The sequence below is a fragment of the Prionailurus viverrinus genome, chromosome A1 (genome assembly GCF_022837055.1).
Source record: "Prionailurus viverrinus isolate Anna chromosome A1, UM_Priviv_1.0, whole genome shotgun sequence".
Classification (NCBI taxonomy): Eukaryota; Metazoa; Chordata; class Mammalia; order Carnivora; family Felidae; genus Prionailurus; species Prionailurus viverrinus.
In genome coordinates, this window is record NC_062561.1 from 73425341 (window position 1) to 73447791 (window position 22451).

General features: G+C 37.4%; 1 protein-coding gene across 4 annotated transcripts in view; it reads right to left on the reverse strand.

The window, feature by feature from the left end:
• FGF14 (fibroblast growth factor 14) overlaps positions 1-22451 on the reverse strand; it is a 617709-nt gene that overhangs the window by 342037 nt on the left and 253221 nt on the right. The window lies entirely within an intron of this gene.

Sequence of the window (22451 nt, forward strand, 5' to 3'; positions counted from 1 at the left end):
GTTCCACTTCAAAAAACTTTTCTAGAGAAATAAAAACCTCCTTTACATAAAAACACTTAACCTGAATATTTTTATTCAGTGAACCCATGTAGTACAGAGTGATTGATGCCAAGATACACAAACAGCTAAGAATTAAAAAAAAAAGATCTAATGTTAAGTCACTCTTAATAACTGAAAAGGCTTTACCCCTAAAGAAAATGATCACAAGGTAAATAGCTGTGTGCAAATATTTCTATTTGTGTTTATAAATAGAAGCCTTACATATTTCCAACAGGGCTGGCTTAAGAGAAAATATGCTTACATGCTTTCTAAAAACATAGGGGAAATACATTATGCTTTTGGTTAATAAATAAAATAGTTACTTGCATGTTCAGTTTATCTTTATTTATACAAAAATCATATACCATTAAAGTACATATTAGTTGTGAGTCAGAAAAATAATTCAGGTGGTCGATGCCTATACTGAAGATGATCTGAATAGCTTGTAGAACCATTTTTTAAAAATGCATCCATGGTGTGGACCATTCCAGAACATAAGCAAGACAACAACAACAAAAGAATATAAGCAAGACACAATATTCTGTTCCTTTCTCTCTTGATTAGGCCTTGTAACAAATAATTTGAAACTTTGGCAGATTTTACCCTCTCTTGAACTTCATTTTGATAACTACTAGTTGTATTTTGCATAAGAGACACAATTTAGGGACAACATTCATAAAAACTGGTCTGAAACAAAGTTGGATATAGAACTTTATCAAAGTCCTAGGTGCTGACCCTTTTGAAATCTGGTTCCCTGGTATTGTTGAAAAGTTGTCGTAAAATTTACGTAAATGGCACCATATTTAAGTTTCAGGTCAAAATTGATAAAATCATGATGAAAAAGTAGGCTTGAATTCTACGGAAAAATAGCTGGAAATTTGCCAACTCTCTTTGGTTTGATTTACGCAATTGCATCTTGACAGGAACATTTTTAATAGTGAGAAAATTCAGGGGCGCCTGGGTGGCGCAGTCGGTTAAGCGTCCGACTTCAGCCAGGTCACGATCTCGCGGTCCGTGAGTTCGAGCCCCGCATCAGGCTCTGGGCTGATGGCTCGGAGCCTGGAGCCTGTTTCCGATTCTGTGTCTCCCTCTCTCTCTGCCCCTCCCCCGTTCATGCTCTGTCTCTCTCTGTCCCAAAAATAAATAAACGTTGAAAAAAAAAAAATTTAAAAAAAAAATAGTGAGAAAATTCAATTCAATACACATTTTAAGCACTGTGGGGTATTCAAAGATGAGGAAAGCACAATGACCGATCTCTAAGAAAGAGAATAAGAGAATGAAGCTAAGGAAAATGCTATATTTATTGAGCACTTACTATGCCTTAGACACTTCCAAACACTTGTTCTGATTTAATGCATAAAAAGAGATGTAATGAGTGCCTGGGTGGCTCAGTGAGTTAAGTGTCTGACTCCTGATCATGGCTCACATCATGATCTCACAGTTTGTGGGATCAAGCACCAAGTCAGGATCTGTGCTGACAGTGCAGAGCCTGCTTGGGATTCTTACTCTCCCTCCCTCTCTCTCTGCTCCTCCCTTCCTTGTTCTCTCTCTCTCCCTCTCTTTCTCCACCCCCCCAAAATAAATAAATAAACTTTAAAAAAGAGAGAAGTAACTGTTGACAAATGTTTGTATATAGCTGGTGCAAGAGGAAAGGAACACTGATGTCTTACGAAGTAGCTAGTATTTAGACTTACTTTAAAGATGAGGTGTGATTTCAGAAGTAGAGAAAAGGATGGCATTCCAGGAGACTAAAACTACATGAGTAAAGGCGTATACACAGCAAAAATTACAGAACATACTTAGGAAACAGTCTTCTGGTTTGACTGTGTGGTTGGCATGCTGGGGCAAAGAGAGAATTTTTGCCTTCCTTACCACCATAGAGTTATGGTGTGTACTAAACAAAAAGATATCTCATTTGGGAATTCAGTATATATAAAATATTCCCAATGACTTTAATAGATTAAGTGAATACATTTTATAGCATTTCTTTGGGATATTTATAAGTTATTTAGACTAAATAATGATAAAAAGTTGAATTACATTAATAGTAATGCATTATTCAAAATGAATTCATTAAATATGAATTACAGTTTATGTGATGATCTCTGAAAATGATCAAAGTGGTTTTTGGGCTCTAAATTGATTTTCTTTTTAATTTTACCTATCGCATCAATTTGGGGGAAAGCCAATATGCTTTTCCCTATTTTCTTTTCATACCCTAAACTTTGTGTTATGCATATAATTTCCTTCTTTATGAACCACCCAAATGTTCCTACTTTCATACAACAGGAGATGTGGTTTGTCTACTATTCAGTTGTCATCTGTTTGCTTCTGAGTAGTTTGCCCCAGAAAACTGTGTCTCACACATATTTGTATTCCTAACACTGTATCTGGAAGACACAGAACTTTGTAGTAGTAGATCCTGGCCAAAAGAGCAAAGGATTAGAAATATTTTCCGGATAGGAAATATTTGCTAAGAAGAGAATTGTGTTCAAAAAGCCAAATCTGGGATCAGATTGGCTGAACCATGCTAAGACACCATATCAGCTCAGCACATACATGTCTATTCTGTTCTCTCGTCCACCATGTTTAAGTTTCTCAGAGCAGAAATTGCATCGTATGCCGCTTCACATCCTCAAATCTTAGCACAGTGCTTTGGGCAGAGTTAAGTGGGAAATATATATTTTACTTGTGGTGAATATTAACAATAATAATAGCAATTATTGAATACTTAACTATACACCAAGACTGTATAACAGAGAATGGATTTCATAGGCTCAACAAAAAAACAATTAAAACAAAACCAAACAAACAGAAAAATACCCAAATCTCCAGAAGTTTATCGTCAGTCAGTTGGGAACATAAAAGTAACCATAAATTAAATTGAAACCAGTATGAAGAGATATATCAACAGGCTCAAAATGCTTTGGACTTCATGTTTTGAGAAGAAAGAATGAGCGATCAGAGTGAGATGAATTTAGTCAGCACAGATTTCTGTGGAAAAAGCAAAAAGGGTGAGCAACATGGATTGGGGAGAAATTAAATGAAAACATCCTTAGTAAAAAGGGGTGGGTGGATTCCAATGAACCCCCATATCAAGAAGGAATGGTCAACCACTAATTGCATCAGTCAGTGTGTCCTTACCAAAACCTTACCTCTGCATAAACCAAAATGTGTGAAATCACAATGTATTATGCATTTTATCATCTACTTCATCTCCCAGGTCTACAGAGCCCTGCCTTACCTCAAACAATGGCTTGGACCATTTCCCTTGGAATCGTCACCTCAGCCCCCAGGCAACACCTCATGGTTCCAAGCGCCTAAATTTGATACCAGGAATGTTCAACCCAGCTTTGCAATAGAATCCTTGGGGAGCTTTTAAACATACTAAGGGTAGAAATCTACTTCGCAGATATAGTTCTAAAAGCAATGTGAAGAACAGTATATGTCATTTTTTGTAAAAATGGAGAATTTTGACTTTAAGTCATGTAGAGGTATTATACATCTTCAAGATATAAATTGTAATAAATGACAATAACCCAAATTGGTAACTAATCACAAGAGAAAATAATTATTTCAAGTGACTTTTTAACACAGAAGTCTGAACATATATTCAAGACAAAAGAAAACCTAGTGTGAAATTTTAACGTTTTTATTGTTAGTAGTAACACTGAAATTGCAATTTTGAAATTACAGTATTTATACTTAATATAAAGAATATATATATTTATATATGGAATAATTATGTAAGTATCTTGTTATTAGGAACCAAGATTATAAATATTAAAAAGAGAGAAAGTTAAGAAAAAAACTTGTAGTATTAAAGTATCAACTTTTTATTTAAAAATAAAGTTTTCTAACCTGACAACTAAACGGGCCTAGATGATTAGGATTTAAACATGTAGTAGTTTCATGAGTAGTAGTATCATGAGTAGTTTTATGGGGAGGAGATCTATCAGAGGAATTCAGGAGCTGGAATTCAGGGGAACGGAGAGAAAAAGTGGATATACTTAGTCCAATAACAGTGCTTTCACCAGAAGAAAAAATAATTTTGGAAGTAGCACAGATGCATGGTGTGTGTTTCCAGATAATCTTCTGCCTCAACCACATCCCACAAAGGCTTCGTCCAGAACCCTGGTGAAATGAGGCTTCTCAAATAATTGGTTAATCGCTCAAAACCCATAAAAGATTGGACAGTGCCACATGGTGTTGCCTTATGGCTTATGTACCATAGAGAAGTGATCTTTAAATTATGGGATGTGTACCCCGGGGCATACACAAACACTTCTTAAGTTACTCCGGGCATGGATGGTGTAAGGAAATCAGATTCTAAATCCTTAGCCGCCACAGGAACGCTTTTCTAAAATTCTCTGCCTGAGACAGCACCTGCCTTAGAGGTCTCACACTATTCTTCAACTGCTTGCCCACTGCCCCCTCCCACGAATGGGCTTCCCCCACTGCACAGAGGAGAAGCACATCTTTCCCTGACCAGGAGCCTTCTGTGGCACATCACCTAGAGGTAAAACTCTGGTCAAGGTGCAATTCAACATAGCGGTGTTCTCCAAGTTTCTTTCACCATTTCCACACCCTCCATCCTAGGAAAATCCGCATACCTAAAACTTTCAGGTTTTCTATTTAGTAATTACCAATTTTTTTAATTAAAAAAAAAGACTCAATTTTGAGTCATTATTTATTATTAATAATTGTAATGGGAACTCAGTACAGATGGTTTAATCTGTGGAACCTTATTTCCCAATAAAATGTTTAAATTCAGTTGTCATTCGTAATCATATTTTGTTGCTCAGAACTGTATGCTATAGGCTGTTAAGTATTTGGGTGGGAATGTTTGCTTACATTAATCTATACACCCTTGTATTTTACCCTGAAAATATTCTTAATTAAGTGTATAAATTGTGCATACCCAAATACTCCTCAGAATTTGTTAGATTCAGAAATGCCTTTGATTTGACAGTGGGAATGTAATGGGACCACTTTTGCTTTATAAAGCGTATTGAGAACATAGCTAATGGGGTGTCAGTATCATTGAGGTCCTAATCAAAGGTCTGTCTTGTCTGGCTTAAAGGCAACTAAATATCAAATTGGAGACATCTAACGTAAGCAAAACTAACGGGGGGGGGGGGGGGAGGCAAAGAAAATTGTTCTCTGCCAAGGGAACCTTATTTTGGTATTTAAGAGTTATGTTTCAATTGGGAGAAGTGAAATGTAAATTGACCAGGACAGAATGAGAAGTCACTAATGACTGAAATATTGTTCGTAGTCACAACAAATCCACAGGCTGTATTAGAGTCACGAGTTTTGTTCTGCTGGGCTGTTTTTTTGCATTTAAAAACAACAGATTAAAAAGCAACTTATTTTATTCACAAGCTTACCAGAGCAAAATGTCATCCAACATGGTGAGGATGTCTAAATATTCTGGAATTTTTTTAGTTTTCCAGTATTCTATCAGCCTGCTATTTCTATATCAGCTCACACTGACATGTGTAGTAGGATTTCTTTTTTTTTTATGTTTGTTTATTTATTTTTGAGAGAGAGAGAGAGAGTGAGAGAGGGAGTGAGAGAGCACAAGTAGGGGAGGGACAGAGAGAGAGGGAGACAGAGAATCCCAAGCAGGTTCTAGGCTGTCAGCGCAGAGCCTGATGTGGGATTCGAACTCACAAAGGGTGAGATTATGACCTGAGCCAAAATCAAGAGTCAGATGCTTAATCGACTGAGCCAGCCACGTGACCCTAGGATTTCTGGTCTTTGCTGGCATCGCTCTTATTATCCTTTACACCTCTTCCACCTTTCCTCCCCTCACCACCCGGACCTTCAGACTCTCAACAGTCACCTTCACCTTCTACCTCATGACTTCCTGACATTAAGCCCCCAGAATTCATTTGTCCACATCTACCACTTCCTCATCTACAGATACAATGATAGCACGAGCCCCTCACTATAAACGGTGATTCTTTTCCTAGGTTTCCTGGGAAAACCCCTTTTAATGTCTTAAGAGACCACCCCTCCAAGGTTTGCAGTCTTTACCTTAGTGTGAAATCCAGTGGATATTTTTCAGTCTGTATGAACCCTGATTATTTGGTAGCATCTCATACTGCTAAAAATCAAAATGCAACTTCTTATAAGCATTCTGATCATTATGGAAAGGTTTAGTTATTTCCCCTAGATTGTATCTATTCTGGCAGGAAAGTGAACAATTTGGTTTTTGAAAGATTATTGAAAATAATTTTGCAATAAATATTTTCAACAAAATAATAATAATAATAATAATAATAATAATAATGGCAAATATTAAGGACTTAAATGTCCCAAGGCACATTTTTAAAAAATATTTATGTATTTATTTGGAGAGAAAGAGAGAGTAGGGGAGGGGCAGGGAGAGAGAGAATCCCAAGCAGGCTCCATGTTGTCGGCACAGAACCTGATGCCGGGCTCGATCTCACGATGATGAGATTATGACCTGAGCAGAAATCAAGAGTCAGACACTTAACCAATTGAGCCACCCAGGTGCCCCTCAAGGCCTATTTTAAATGCTTCATATTTAATAATGCATTTGATCCCAAAATAACTCTATGAGATAGGTCCTCATATTTTCTCCATTTCACAGGAGCTAAAGAGAAATCTTAATTAAATTGCTCAAGGCCATAGAAGTGGCATGTATATGAACTCAAACTGCCTGACTCCAGAACCTGCTCTCCCTCCCACCAAATGATGTTGTAACCAATAAAATTCCCTTGACCAGATGCCTCATGCCCAAGAAAGCACATTAATTGGGATTTGGTTATAAGGTATAGCATCTAAAAAACTGACATAAAGACAATGATGAAGAGAAAGGAGGAGGAGGAGGAGAGGAGGAAAAAGAGAGAAGGGAGGAAGGAAGGAAGGAAGGAAGGAAGGAAGGAAGGAAGGAAGGAAGCTTGGTAACAATGAGCTAATAAAGAAGCACCTCCATGTCAGGTAGCTTCCAGTAAGTAGAGCAAAACCAAAGCACAGAAAGAGTAAAGAATTTGTTCAAGGTCATAAAATTAAGTCTGCAACAGAGTTTTCTAGGTCATATGCAGCCGACCATGCCTGCTACCTAGATTGAGAAGAACCAACATTTTCTTTTAAGCACATTGCTAAGTAAAATTACAAAGATGGTAGAAGGAAAAATGAAAAGTTAATCAATAATTTGATTAAGTTAGAAAATGAACTTTTGCTTAAGAATAAGATGCTTGAGAAAAGCATTAGGGCAATTAATTAAAATGCATATAATGTTGCTGCTATAGGAATTTAGCTCAGAGAGGAGGATTAAGTAAAAATAGATTTTTCTTCACAGACAGAACATCGAGGGAGTACACAACAAAGAAATGGTAATAATTTTTTTTAAAACCAGATGATCAAAGTTTTGCTCAATTTTCCAAATTCAAACAATGGGCAGGTTTCAAAGTCCCTACGCAAGGTCCTTCCGTTTTCACATGGTCCCCATTACTTTTCTTTCATATTACTCTACATCTTTAAAGCAGCTTTTGCATCATGTGGCTGATGTCACCAACCGTTTTAAAGGTGAATGATCTTTGTTGAATCTCATTCTCCTACCCCCACCCCCAACCAGATTTTAAGCTCTTTACATGCTGAGACTCGGTTTGGATTCATTTTCAAAGACCTACTGCAAGGCTCTGCACCAAATAGGCAAGAAACAAGAAGGGCAACAGTCCTTTGTATGAATTTAATATTTTAAAGTGGAAGTGTTTGGACCTAGAAATAAGTGACCTTAGTTCATGGAAACACTGCCATGCTTCAGATCATTCATCATTTCTCTAGAATGCAAAGTACATTTTAGACACAGATAGTACCAATGAGACACAGCTTTACATAGGGATAAAGGATACTCTCCAGCCTATTCTCTAAAACCCAGGGAGTAGCAGTAGGGCAGGGATAAGAAAGAATGGTGACCAAAAAAGGATCTGAAGGTAAAAAGCAAGAATGAAAGCTGTTCATGGCCAGGTAAATTCTGGGGAACAAGGTCTGTGCTATAAAAGGAGAGAAGAATAGAAAGTAGTATTAATTAACAGCGACTAAAAATTAAAAAGCTGCCCCATTTGAAAGTATTAACTGGGTTACTAAAAGAAACCTGGAAAAATTACTGTGGGCTGTGAAGTGTGGATCTGGGACAACAGAGAGTATAGGAAAATGCAATTTATAGAGTGGAAAGCTAGATGGGATTTTTTAAAAAGAACATTCAGTTTGACCACCATGATGGAGATATTTATGCTCTCAGGAAGAGAGAAATGCTGAGGTATAGCCATGTTGGGGTTCTGTCACAGCAAAAGTAGAAGACAATGGAATATTCAGCAGTTAAATTAGGGGAGAAAGGCCCATTTTCTTTACCAACAGATTTATTTGATATTTACTGAAATTAAAGAGATTTAAAGCAAAAGGGAAATCAGGCTCCTCTTACACTTACGTATGGAATCAGATCTAGAGATACTCTGTACTGCTCATCTGCTCAAACCTCTAATATGCTGGGCAGATTTTGCTTCTTCTCACCCAAGAGCAGGAGGATTGGTACCTTCCTTACTTATACTAATCTGATGTTTCCAGTATTTCCTTTTGTTTTTTCTACCACGACTAGCTTTCTCTTGAGTCTACTTCCTTTTGGTCCATTTTCTATGTTTATGTCTGTTCATCAAAAAGTCCTTTTTAAGAATGAAAAGCTTATGCTGGTAAATAATAATGTTATCTTTAGCTTCCTTTTATCTATATTTAAAAATAATAATTCCTTTACCCTTTACACTTAGAAATAGTACTTTACTACTTTAATGTCGAGAACATGTCTCAATTTCTCCACATTGTTTCTGAAGGTCAGCAAACCATATGAAATTCCAATAATTCAATGTAAAATGTAATAACCATATAGTTCCATAGATGTTGTTATTGTTTTTAGTTTATCTCTTTATTGGAATTATAAAACACTGCCTACTTCTTTTACTAAATAAAACCTTCAGATATTACTGTTTAATATGTAAACTTGATCAAATTTGCCCCATATTATTGCATCTCATCGATAACTTTTTTTTCCTAAGCTTGTCAAGCTAGTTCTCCAATTCACTAGTCAATTAGAATTCTTTGTTGTTGCCAAATTGGAAAGTTTTATCAACTTTTCTTATTATGTATGTGTTTATATTATAAAACACAACATACTCATAGATATAAAAGTATTAAAAGTCACTTATAGTGCCTTAACCTATAGATAGCCAGTGTTGATATTCTGCTGGGCATCACGTAGAATCATAGCGTTACTTCACAAAGACTAATAAACAAAACACTTGCTGATATACGAAGACCAGTCCATGAATTAGGAAGATGTTGGTTCATGGTAACTGTTGATGCAAGTGTATCTTGACCAGCCATTGGATACTAACCACTCTGGCTTGGGATATCTTCCCTCAGGAAGATGGCAAGACGAGAAAGCCATTTTGCAGTTGGCTTTTTTGACCAATAAAGCAATAAACACTTGAAAAACTATTTGTGGGGCGCCTGGGTGGCTCAGTCGGTTAAGTGTCCGACTTCAGCGCAGGTCATGATCTCATAGTTCATGGGTTCGAGCCCTGTGTCAGGGCCTGTGTTGACAGCTCAGAGTCTAGAGCCTGCTTTGGATTCTGTGTCTCCCTCTCTCTCTACCCCTTTCCTGCCTGTGTGTGTCTCTCTCTCCTTCTCTCGAAAATAGATAAACATTTAAGAAAAATTTAAAAAAAAAGAAAAACTATTTGCTTGTTTGCTCTTAGTTTTTATTATAGATCGCAATGGATTGGAATTATTTCTTTTTAGAATAGATTTTGCATAATATAACATGGTATAATACACCAAAAAGTATTTCAACAGCTATTTACTGTCTAACTTTCCTTTGGGCAACTGTTGATGTGGCTATGAAATGGGTTAATATAAAAGTTTTACCTTATTATCAAGAGCTTAGAAGTTATGAGATTTCATTACTGTTCTCAGCTCTCTGGGGAAAGCTTGTGTGGGGATTAGGCTGTTGGTTTTTCACCCAAACTTGCTCTTCTCCCTCAATTCCCACCTGGATTGTTAGCACCACCATTCAGATGGTGACCCAAGCCAGAGAGGTTTTGACATTTTCTTCTCCCTCATTCTGACATCTGTCTCATGCACTTGCTTCACATCTTTAGATCATATCCACTTCTCTCTTACAATGTCTGCGCACTGTGTTTGAGTGACAATCATCTCTCACCCAAAAGTCCTCACTGCTGCCTCTCTGTCTCACTCTGTTCTTTCTCCAAAAAAGTATCCAGAAACAAATTTTATGATCTGCACCCACTCTGATCATGTCACTGTGGCTTAATGCTTGTCACTGATTCCTCATTCTTTGCTCTGTTCAAGATAAATTCCCAACTCCTTAGCAAGACACCCTGGGCCTTTTAATATGTGACCTCTGTTCACCCCCCACGTTTTTCTCCTTCTACCCTCTAGCCTTGCCTGTCATGCTCCAGCCTTACTAAACAAGCTTGGGTCCTTGGAATGCAGGCTTTTGTTCATGATGTTGCCTCTGCCTTAAGCACTTCCCCTTTCTTCATGGCCCCCCTCTCTCCATGTGTGTCCTGCTTTGCTTTGCTTTGCTAATTCAGTATCAACCTCAAGCTCTGTATTTAGACATCATTCCTCTGGGAAGGCTGCTCTGATTCCCCACCACCACCACCACCACTGTAACCTGGAGACCTGTGCCCTCATAGTCCCCTGACTCTGTCCCTACTGCTATTTACCTGACCATCTCCTCCCAGAAGGAGCTCCCTGGAAACACAGAGAGAAATGTTACCTCCCTGTGTCCTTTCACCCAGCACAATGTTGTGCTAATAGTAAGAGCTTAATACGTATAAATTAGTTAATTAAAATTATTGCATTTCAATCCAATACCACTTTCATTATTAATCAGGATCACAATCCCATATCCTGATTCGTATCAACCAGCAGTCATTTCAGGGGGATGCAAAAGAGATGGGTTTTGTGGTCAAAAACACAGCTCTTCCATCACCATGCTGAGTGATTAATGGCTCATTACTCAACCTCTCCAAATTGCATTTTCTGTAAAATGGAGGAAACTAATACCTACCTCATAGGACCAGCTGGCAAATCAGACAGTGAAGTAGAGCCCCCACTTCTGGTCTGGATTATTATTTAGACACAAACTATATTGTCCACAGCACCCCCACCCCCACCCCAGTCATGTGCATCCATGGGATGAAAATCTGCCATTTCTTCAGTCAAATGCTCTACCCCTGGGCTATACCTCCAAGAATCTGCTGCTTCTGAGTGTTAGATGGTTGGTGTTTATTATTCTACTTTCTATAGTTTTCTGTATATTTGAAGTTTTCAGTAAATAAAATAAATAGGTTTTTTTTAAACTGAAAAAATGAAATGGTAACAATTCTTCCTTTCCGCTGATGAGATTGAAAATAAAACCACCAACACTGAGCCTGTTAGGTCAAACATACAGTTGAAGTCTTTGTCCTACCATGTTAAGTGTAGTTTCTGTGCCCTTCATGCACTAATATTTTTCAGAGATTAAAACAGAATAAACAAGCAGCTGGATTAATATATTCTATATTTGTATCAATTTAAATAAAATAGGTATTGAAAGTTCTAGTACATGCTAGGTAGTGGTATAGGAATGACTTTTGTGATATACCTTTATATTTCACATATTGTATATTTCATGATATATTGTCATGATTTCATTTAAATCAAAGATAAATGTCTTAGAATATTCATATATCTTAATATAATCCATTTTTAATATATTATCACTCTTATTTTATTGTAGTAAGATACATAGAATATACAAGTTGCCACTTAAACCATTTTTAAGTGTACAATTCAGTGGTATTAATTACATCTAAATATCATGCAATCATCACCACTATCTATTTTCAAAATGTTTTCATCATCTCAAATATAAGCTCTGTACCCATTAAACTCCCAATCCCTCTCTCCTGTCTGGCCCTGGTAACTAACCTCTCATCTGCTTGAGGTCTCTATGACTCTCCTATGCTAGTGACCTCATCTATGTATGGAATCATAAAATATTCGCCCTTTTGTGTCTGGCTAAGGTTTATGCACGTTGTAGCCTGTGTATTTTTACTTCATATATTTTTACTTTACCTCACTTTTTTACAACTTGGATAAAATTCCATTGTACATACATAACACATTTTCTTTGTCCACTCATCTGCTGGTGGACACTTGTTTCCATCTTTTGGCTGTTGTGAACAATTCTGCAGTGAACTCTGGCATACCAGTATCTGCTCAAGTCTTTGGGTATACGCCTCAGAGTGGAATTGCAGATCGTATGGTAATTCTATACTTAATTTCTTGAGGAACTGTCAAACTGTTATCAAGCATATTCACAACCATATTCCAATTTTATGTGATAACCAATTTAATAATAGTAGTAGCAACACAAATCATGTTACTAAAAATGCCAAACTTTTATAGAGCACCTCCTCTATGCCAGCATTGCATCTAATTTTTTCAACAACTCTGTATTATAGTTATTAGGAATAACCCCATTTTACCATTGTTATTAGGATTAAGCCCATTTTACCAAAGAGGGAACGGGGTTAACAAATGAAGCCATTTGTTTACATGGTGCTGAAGATGGAATGAAATCTCCTTCTCTATGAAACCCCTAAAGAAGATCTGACTGTTGATATCATGTGGGTAGACTCAGAGCCCCAGTGACTAGAACAACCTGCTCAAGGTCACAAGCTGAGTACTGCAGGGTCTACACTATGACTCACCGATCGATGACCTGTCCAGTGCTTTCCATTGCACCTGGCTGCCTGCCCCAAACTCCTCAAATGTATAACATTATCATCCTTTTATATCTATAAATTTATATTCTCTTTTAAATGAAGCTCTGTGTGTCTCATCAGGAGAAAATAAGGACCAAATTTAATAAAATAACAAATACCTATTTATTGAGCAATGTCTTTGTACTAAGCATTAGACCAAGTTTTTCACACCTATTTTCTCATTTTAACTTCACAACAAACCTATGAGCGGTGTATCATCAATTTTTACTTTTCAGGTAACATGTAAACTAAGTCTCAGAAAAGTCAAAGAACTTTCCCAAGGTCACACAGCTACTAAACTGTAAAGCAAGACTTTGACTCCTGGTTTGCTTAAATTCGAAGTCCATTATGTTAACTCTTATTCTGTAATACCTCTCCATCATAAAGAAAATCAGATCAAGCATCATGAGTATAAATCTTTACATTCAGAACAAGAAACCATGAATCAGAACCACCAATGCTTATGGCTTTATTATTAAAAATCACTTGATTTCTTAAAGTTCTACTCTTTTTGTTACAATTGTCAAATTCGTGGAATGTTGGTTGATCCTAGATTCCTTCTGGGCAAGGCAAAATGGGAGAAATTTCCACATCACTGAGCAGTGCCAATGACTTGCATGAAGGACAGACTAAAGAAACAAACGAACGAGGTTTACAATAAGATTGTTAACAGAGCTACAGGTAAATAGTAATAACTATTTTCCTGTCCTGTTATATTAAATGGTCTCCGTTTTCAGCTGTCATGTGTCTATCACTGTAAGTGACAGAACAAACAAGCATGGCTAAGCTGTTAGCTGTTCTAGTGCTTTATTCTTCTATCCCCCCTCTTGCAATGAACTTGCTTCCCTCACCAAGACAGAAGGACCATTTTGGGAACACTGCCCACCTTAGCTGTCCTAGAGAGGCCATGTAGTGATCAATAGTGTGGTTGTTACTTCACACCGCCCAATATCAAATCCTGGCTCCATTGCTTACTAACAAGTGAAACTAGACAAGTTGCTTGACTTCTCTGTGCCTTGGTTTCCTCATCTGTAAAAAGGATAATTATAGGATTGCTTAACTCATCTAGTTGTTAAGGGGGAGATCTTTGGGGGGATGCCTCGGTGGCCCACTCTGTTTAGTGTCTGACTTCAGCTCAGGTCATGATCTCACGGTTCATGAGTTTGAGCCCAGCATTGGGCTCTGTGCTGACAACACAGAGCCAGCTTGGGATTCTCTGTCTCTGTCTCTGTCTCTGTCTCTCTGTCCCTCCCCTGCTCGTGCTCTTTCTCTCTATATATCCCATAAATTAAATAAATAAATAAATAAACAAACAAACAAACATTAAAAATAAAGAGGGAGATCCTTGGAAGAGTAGCCTATACTAGGAGCTCAATAGTTGTAAGCTATTATTACTATTATTATTATTATTATTATTATTATTACTATTACTATTATCCCTTACTACCTTACAGAGAAAAATCAGTCTTTCCTGAACTTTGGCTTCTGTGAGAAGCTGGCCAAATATGACCATGTCTGACAAGAAGGTTGGCCAAGTAGGAGGCAGAAGGCCCCTTAGTCCCCAGAGCTTGCTGTTAACAGAAAACTAAGCAGGAATTCTATAATCCCCATTTGACTCTGAACATAAGTTCCACAGAAAGGAAGTTTGAATTAGTTCTAGTAAATCAAACTTACTAGATTTATTAACAAAGATGGGCCACATGGCTCACTGTAATGTGACTGTTGATTTGGTAAAAGCCCATTCTCACCCTCCCATAAACATTTGTTAACACCTCCATGTCACAGAGCTGAAGGCAAAAACAGGAAATTTGAATCTCATTCTCAGGATCACTGGTCAATGCGTGGGGGGTCAATGCGTGGTCAATAGGTGCTTATTTCTAAAGAGAAGTGGCTTAGGGTGGGAGATATTAATGGCATTCTCCCGGCCATAGGCAGGCTTTTATTAATGCTGAGTTCTCTTACAATTTGAAAATTACAACTCTCCTTTAAGGAATCTGTTCAATCTGTATTGAACCAATTTCTGAATACTGAGGTTCATTAATAATGTCATTGTGATATAGTTTTGTATCTACTTAGAAGAACTCCACAGAGTTGGGAAACTATTGACCAGGTGTAAATTCGTCTAATTTTACCAAAACATGGAGGAATCCCATCACAAGTAGAATAGATTTCTATTTGTTACCAATCAAGAATTGTATATTACATGAATATTTCCATTCCCCAATTCCTTATAATATATACATGCTAACCGTTCTTTTTGGGAAGACAACAGCACAATGAGTATAGTAACACATTACTCTTACTATGAGTTCTTACTAACAAAGGATTAAAGGACAAACTGGCAAACTGAAGTTTCCGATTTCAGATCTATTCTATTGGGTTATAACACATGATTTCTTTGACCTCCCCAAAAGCAATAAAGTATTATATTAGTTTTCTGTTCCTCCTGTACCAAATTACCACAAACACAGCAGCTTGAAACCACACAAATTTATTACCTTATAGTTCTGGAGGGAAGAAATACAAAATAGGTCTCATTGAATATTGTCAGGGTATCAGTAGAGCTGTGTTCATTTTGGTGCTCTAGAAAAGAATGGGTGTCCTTGGCTTTTCGAGCTTCTAGAAGCTGCCTGAATTCTTTGGCTTTTAGCCCCTCCTCTATCTTAATCAGAAATGATGAGCTGAATTGTGTATACATCACATCACTCTGACCTCCTCCTCTGCCTCTGTCTCCCACTTTCAGGACACTTGTGATTACTTCAGGCCCACCTAGATAACCCAGAATAATTTCCCTATTTTAACGTCAGCAGGTTAGCAACTTTAATTCTATCTGCATATTTAATCCCCCTTTTGCCATATAGTATTACATAGTTATAGGTTTGGGGGAATTAGGATGAGGACATATTTGGAAACATTACTCTATGTACTACCAGTATAAAGGAAATTGGAAGTGAATACAGGGGAAAATAAAATGCCCTTAAATGACACTTGCAAACATCCCATCCACCTGTCTTGATCTAAACTGTTAAAGCACACAAAAAGCTGAGTGCATGATATGCTCTTAAACTTCTTAAGGGAAGGTCACGCTCTGGTTAGCCTCAAGGATGAAATCCACTATACCTGCAAACTATAATTACAGAGCAAATGCTTAGGGACTTTACTCGGAAAGGTTGTGGAAAAGGTCAATGTTGTCCCAGAACAATGAAACATGTTCGCCCCTGCTTCCTGCTTACTTAGATAGAATTTACACAAAATGAATACATGCATAACAATACTAGGTGCATTCTTGCATTGTGGAGAGTCAACACATTCAAAGAGAGCAATTTAGAAATAATTTAAATTAAAAGCAAAAATCTCTAACTGATGTGTTTCTGATGGCCTCATTTAGACATGCATTCCTTCCTTTGCCCTCTTACGTTTCTGCCTAGAAGGCTAAGTCCTCTCTGCAAGTGAGCAGTTGACAAATTGGTGTATGTTTCTGGTGTCCTTGCCACTTGTAAAACATCCCCCTTGTCTTTGCAAACCGTGGAGGAAAAGCTAATTTTTATTAATTCAATGCCCTCACGTGAAGAAACCACGATAGCTTCCACCGTTTAACAAACGTAGTTGAAAACAAAGCTTTCAGTTCCCTCAATCACATGGCTTCTTCCATCCTGCTTCAGGTTCTCTCCTGCTGCCTTCTACCCTGGTCCTTTTCTCTCCCTGGTCTGTCTGCTCACCTTTCCACACACACTCACCTCATCCTCACCTCCTTGATCTCGCTAATGTTATCTGGCCTGTAATTGGTTCCTTTTCTCAAAACCATTGCAACATCCAGACTTCAATTACTTTAATCAAATAATACAACACAGATTAATCTCATATTCTGAAACCCAAAGTAGTTAAAGACATCGAGATTCCTAATTTGTTTCTATGTATTTTCGCTGATCTTCAAGCATGTCCTAGGTTTAATTACATTACATCCCACATCTTGTTTTATATTTCTCCCAGTACTTAAGACAGAACTAAATGCTCTAACTCATTACTAGTCACAGAACCACAAATTACAACAGTGAAAAATAATGACACATTAGATTCATCAAAATAATAGAAGTTAGAAAAGTTGATAGTATCAACTATAGATATGAAGAGTCTAGAACGCTTATGCCTGTGTGGATATAAAGTTGCACAGCCATTTGGGCAACCAAATTGGCAGGATGTATGAAATTAAGAATTTGTTTGCTTTAAGGTACGTCAATCCTACTCCTGGGTGTGTATTCCAGAGATCCCACAAATGTCATCAGGGACACAGATGAAAATATTTGCCATGGACTTTAAAGTGGGAATGGGGAGCTGCAGGTGGCCCTGAGGTCCATCGTGAGGGGGCTGAACAATAGGCTGTACTGAAAACATACTTTATAATAGTATGTAGCATAGAGAAGCAATATGGCAAGATAGTAAACACATAACGTTGCAGCAGAGGGGGTGGCAAAACCTTACAGCATAATGTGGTAGAGCCCCTCCCTAATGAATATGGTGGAGGCCTTCTCAGAACAAAGGAAGGCAACGAGCAACGTGGCCCAATCAATCCTATACACGTATGTATAACTGTGACACAACTCTGTAACTTGGACCGTGTCCAATCAGACTATATGTGTCACATATGTGGGAGACAAAGAAGTAGAAATTGCATAAAGGGCTACACCCCGCTGCACTCGGGGCTCAGCCTTTTGGGGTCATAGCCTGCTGAGCCCGTGTGGGCACGAATAGAGCTGCTTCCTGGATAGAAGAGCTTCAGTGTCCTCTCTGTGCGAGAATCCTGCTATAATAACATTACTCCTTTAAATTTAAAACATATGCACACTTATGCTAGGCAAAATAAGTTAGAGAAAGACAAATATCATATGATTTCACTCATATGTAGAATTGAAGAAACAAAATGTAGATGAAGGGAAGGAAACATAAGATAAAAACAGAGAGGGAGGCAAACCATAAGAGACTCTTAAATACAGAGAACAAACCGAGGGTTGCTGGAGGGGAGGTAGGTGGGGGGATGGGTTAGATGGGTGAGTGGCATTAAGGAGGGCACTTGTGATGAGCACTGGGTGTTGTATGTAAGTGATGGATCACTGGGTTCTACTCTTGAAACCAATACTACACTGTATGTTAACTAACTTAAATTTAAATAAATAGTTTTTAAAAAATCAGAAAAAAAAAATATACACACCAAAACATTACCTATTGGTATATTTAAAGACAATGAATGTGCGCATTAGGAGAAAATAATAAGTAAGCAGATAGATGGTGCTGGATCAGATAAATAAGATAGATGAGTGACCTTGCAAAGACAATTTTTAATATACAGCTATCAAGCTCGGGCATGATTAACTAAATCTGAGATCAGAACTAAAAAAGCAGATGAGACACAGACAGGTGCAGATACACAGACTCCAGAAATCCTTTATTTAAAAGTTACAAGCGGTTTTCTGTCTTTTAGAGGGTTTATTTTTGGCCAAAGGTACCATTATTTACCCTTCATATAAATCTAAAAGTGACCAATGAAACATTTTGTAGAACTGTTAAAAAAAGGCTTTCAGGTGTTTTGTTGACCTAAATATATTTCCATTTGAGCAGCTGCATTAACTTCTGAAAACATAGCCAGCAGGGAGCTTTGAAGCATCTGCTATCAAAACCATCAGAACAGAAGGCCTTTCTCTTCTATCTCCTACAATTACATTGAAATGAATTCCTGACCATTATTTCCTACCTTCAACATATTTAAGTTTCATCAATAGTCTCCTGCAAGTATAGCGCCATAATATTTTAATGGAAGTGTTATTTTAAAATAATTATTTTTAACTGCAATTCTATGTCTGCACTGCTTTTAATCCAACAAACTGTTACAAATAGCTCCTTGTTCATAGTTATTATGCAAAATTTAGAGTAACATGACCAGTATGGAATTGCTTCTCTTAATTAAACAAGTGTGCAGAGAAAAGGGGCATAGGAAGGTTTGCTTATACTTTAATAAAAAAGAATCGTGGACTTACAAAAGTCTTATCAAAATGGACTATAATTTAGGCCAGGCCAAATCGGTTCTCTGTAATATTTATCTATCTATCTATCTATCTATCTATCTATATATATCAGTTCTCTATAATATTTATATGTATTATATTTTTTCTCCCAATGCAGTGTTGATTACATTAATATATATATTATTTATATATATTATATATTATACTCCTAAAATATATATATATAGCACTATATATCTATATGCCTACATTTACTATAGAAGACTATGTATATGTTAGAAGACTTCTCTATAGAATAATATATAAATTAAACGAAACACAAGAAATGGAAATTGAGAAGGCAGCATTTCCCAAGGAAAATTCATTCTAATCTACCAATCATGATTCACTGATTTCAAAATCTCATGACAACAGTCCTGACATTTTTTGAGGAGTTAACTGACAACTGTTGTAAACAGGAGGCCGGGTTAACTAGTTACAAGTTTGACTTGGTTTCACTGAAAGTACATTTTTAGTTCTGTTTGTCACACAGCAGTGTTGGCCAGGGGCTGCCTTGTTTGGAACTCCCTGATTTCTGCATGTGGGGGTTATATCCACATCATGTGCATGGGGAATAGGCTGTGTACATGTTTCTTAACTAGTATGAGAAATCGGACACACTTCACTTTCCTTGATTTCTTTCTGAAAAAAAGCACAAATTGAGCAAATGTCTGAAGCTTCAAAAAACAAAAGCCACGAACAATAAATTTCAGTTTCTTTTGTCAACTTTTTTCTCCCAATGCAGTGTTGATTACATTAAAACACTCCATTGTCTGTGCTCTTGAACAAGGCACTGGGCTAGACATTGTGTATCAAACACAAATAAGATACAGCCCTGCCTGGGGAAGATTAAAATCTCATCAGAAAAATGCAAATCTGATGCATTCCAGAGAGGGCCATGCAGAGAGGAGGCTGTATACAGGAAGGGCGTTAAGTCAAGCTCTGGATTGTTTCAGTCTTGTCTTGCATGCCTCCTTAGTCTTTCCAGTGCTTAGGAAAGAAGATCCCCAACCAGCATCATCTGACCAGATCTGTAAGCGTTTCCTGAATGTGCTCAATGGCACAGGCATACATCTGCCACTTCAAGAAAATCAAGTCTAGTGGGTGGAAAACAGTACTTATGACTGGCATCTCCATAAGGCACACATCTATGTTCCATAGTACTCAGTGATTAAAGTAATTATGGGCATCAGATATTATTTAGCCTGTTTAGGACTTATGCCTTTGCACACAGCATAGTTAATAATCTTAATCACTTTAGAGTAGAAATTGTGAGAACCCACTAACAGTATAAGCTGGCAAAGAGGTCTCTTCTCCAGGGACAAGTGGGCTAATTGGTGGTGGCTGTTTGGAGCACCATGCTGAAACTCAACAATATAAAGTCATGAATGTTCCTTAATAATGATTGAAATGGCATCTGAAATGGAGTAACTCAAAATCAACAATTTGTGGTTAGCCTTTACGAAGTTGCTTCAATTAAGAATTTTTAACATTAGAGGCACCTGAGTGGCCCAGTCAGTTAAGTGCCCGACTCTTGATTTCGGTTCCAGTCATGATCTCACAGTTTGTGAGATTGAGCCCTGCATTGATCGAGCCCTAACAGAGCGGAGCCTGCTTGGAATTCTGTCTCTCTCTCTCTCTGTCTCTCTCTGTCTCTCTCTGTCTCTCTCTCTCTCTCTCTCTCTCTCTCTCTCCCTCTCTCTCTCTCTCTGCCCTTCCCATGTCTCTCTCTTTCTCTCAGAATAAACTTTTTAAAAAAGTATTTTTAACATAAGTAAAACAAATGTCTCTGTTGGTACAAATGTTTCCTGGCCATATCTAAATCCTTAAACTCAAACCTCTTCAATGTATCCTTAGGCCAGTTTCTCTGAACTAACAAATCACAGAAGAAAATTCCTAGAAACTGAACATATGCTAAAAACAACAACAACAACAACAACAACAACAAAACGATAGTTGTCTCCTCTTAGATTCCTCGTTCCCATCTGACCCAAGTGAGATCTGGTATTAAGTCACTCATTTAAAACTAAGTCCACTTGCACCACGAAAAAGCTCAACAACATTTAGTTTCTACATGTCACATGGACACAGATCACATTTGAAGGGAAGTGATTACAAGAACACTTTATCTGAGCTATATTCTGAATTCTCTTAAAAAACCCCTTTAACTGGCTGTTTTTATTACAAGTAGCATAAAGAGAAATAAAAATGAGTAAGATACTAGGGCTTTGGATGGCAGCTCTATAATGGAGTCTAGGATATTTGGAAAACTGCCTGTAAACAGTACTTTTCTACATGTGGGATTTGAAGCTCAATTTCAGTGGAATTTTAAATAAGACTAGCTATAATTCTTTTCTCTTATTTCACATGTCTCAATGCATTTGCATTGCAGAGCTGTGTTCCTCCCAAAAAATAGGATCTCCAAAAGTGAAATAGATCTTAACCTAGAACTCTTTAGTCAACGATAGTCTTTTTTTTTTTAATTCAACACTCCATCCCATATCATTTTACATCTTATCAACAAATATTACTCATCTGGAATGCAAACACTGGTAACTGATATTTATCATGTATTGATTAGACTTGAAACATTGCATTAACCATTATATGTCTTTCATAACATGCAATCCTCCCAGCAATCCTATGAAGTAGGTATTACCATCACTATCATGATGTCTATTTTATAGATGAGGAAACTGAGAAACAGAAAGTTCAAGTAGCATGTCTGCGATCATTATGTGGCAGGACTGAAGGCTGAATTCAGGTAGTCTCATTACAAGTTTGAGCTCGTGACTGTTACATATTAATCACAATGACAAAAATTCACAAAAATAATCGGTTCCAATACACCCACAGCATTGCTTTGAAAACAGACCCCCCTCCCTTATTCAAAAAGCTTTAATTGCTAAAAGCACTATAGCAACCAGAGTGGTCCCGCGGGAAGAATTAGTTCCCCCAGGATCAATATAGTCAGCAAGTCTAACTCTAAGGCAGCCCACAGATTAAATAAATAAATTCTAAGAAAATAAGCTGAGACTCATAAAGTGAGTTCACAGACTTGAACACATGAAATAATCCCAAGAAGGATGACTGATATTAATATGAAAATTTACTGTGTCCAGTGAGCGACTCCCCCATACATAAAAAATACCCAAAAAGTAACTTAGTTTTCTCCATGATTGTTATCTTAACTAGCTCATATATATTTGATTTATTCTAGATAAAAATAAAGTAATAATCCAATGACATTCTCTTCTTGTCTCCCATACTTGGCAAATAGACCGGCGGCTGTGGAGTCTTTATCAAGGCAAGGATAAATGCATGGACATTAGATTCCAGTGCCCCCCCCCACTCCCTCACCAATGGGGATATGTTCCAAGACCCCCAGGGGATGCCCAAAACTGCAACCAGTACTGCACCCTACATATGCTCTTTGTTCCTGTACACACACACCTCTGCTAAAGTTTCTTTTAAAGAGATTAATAACTAATAA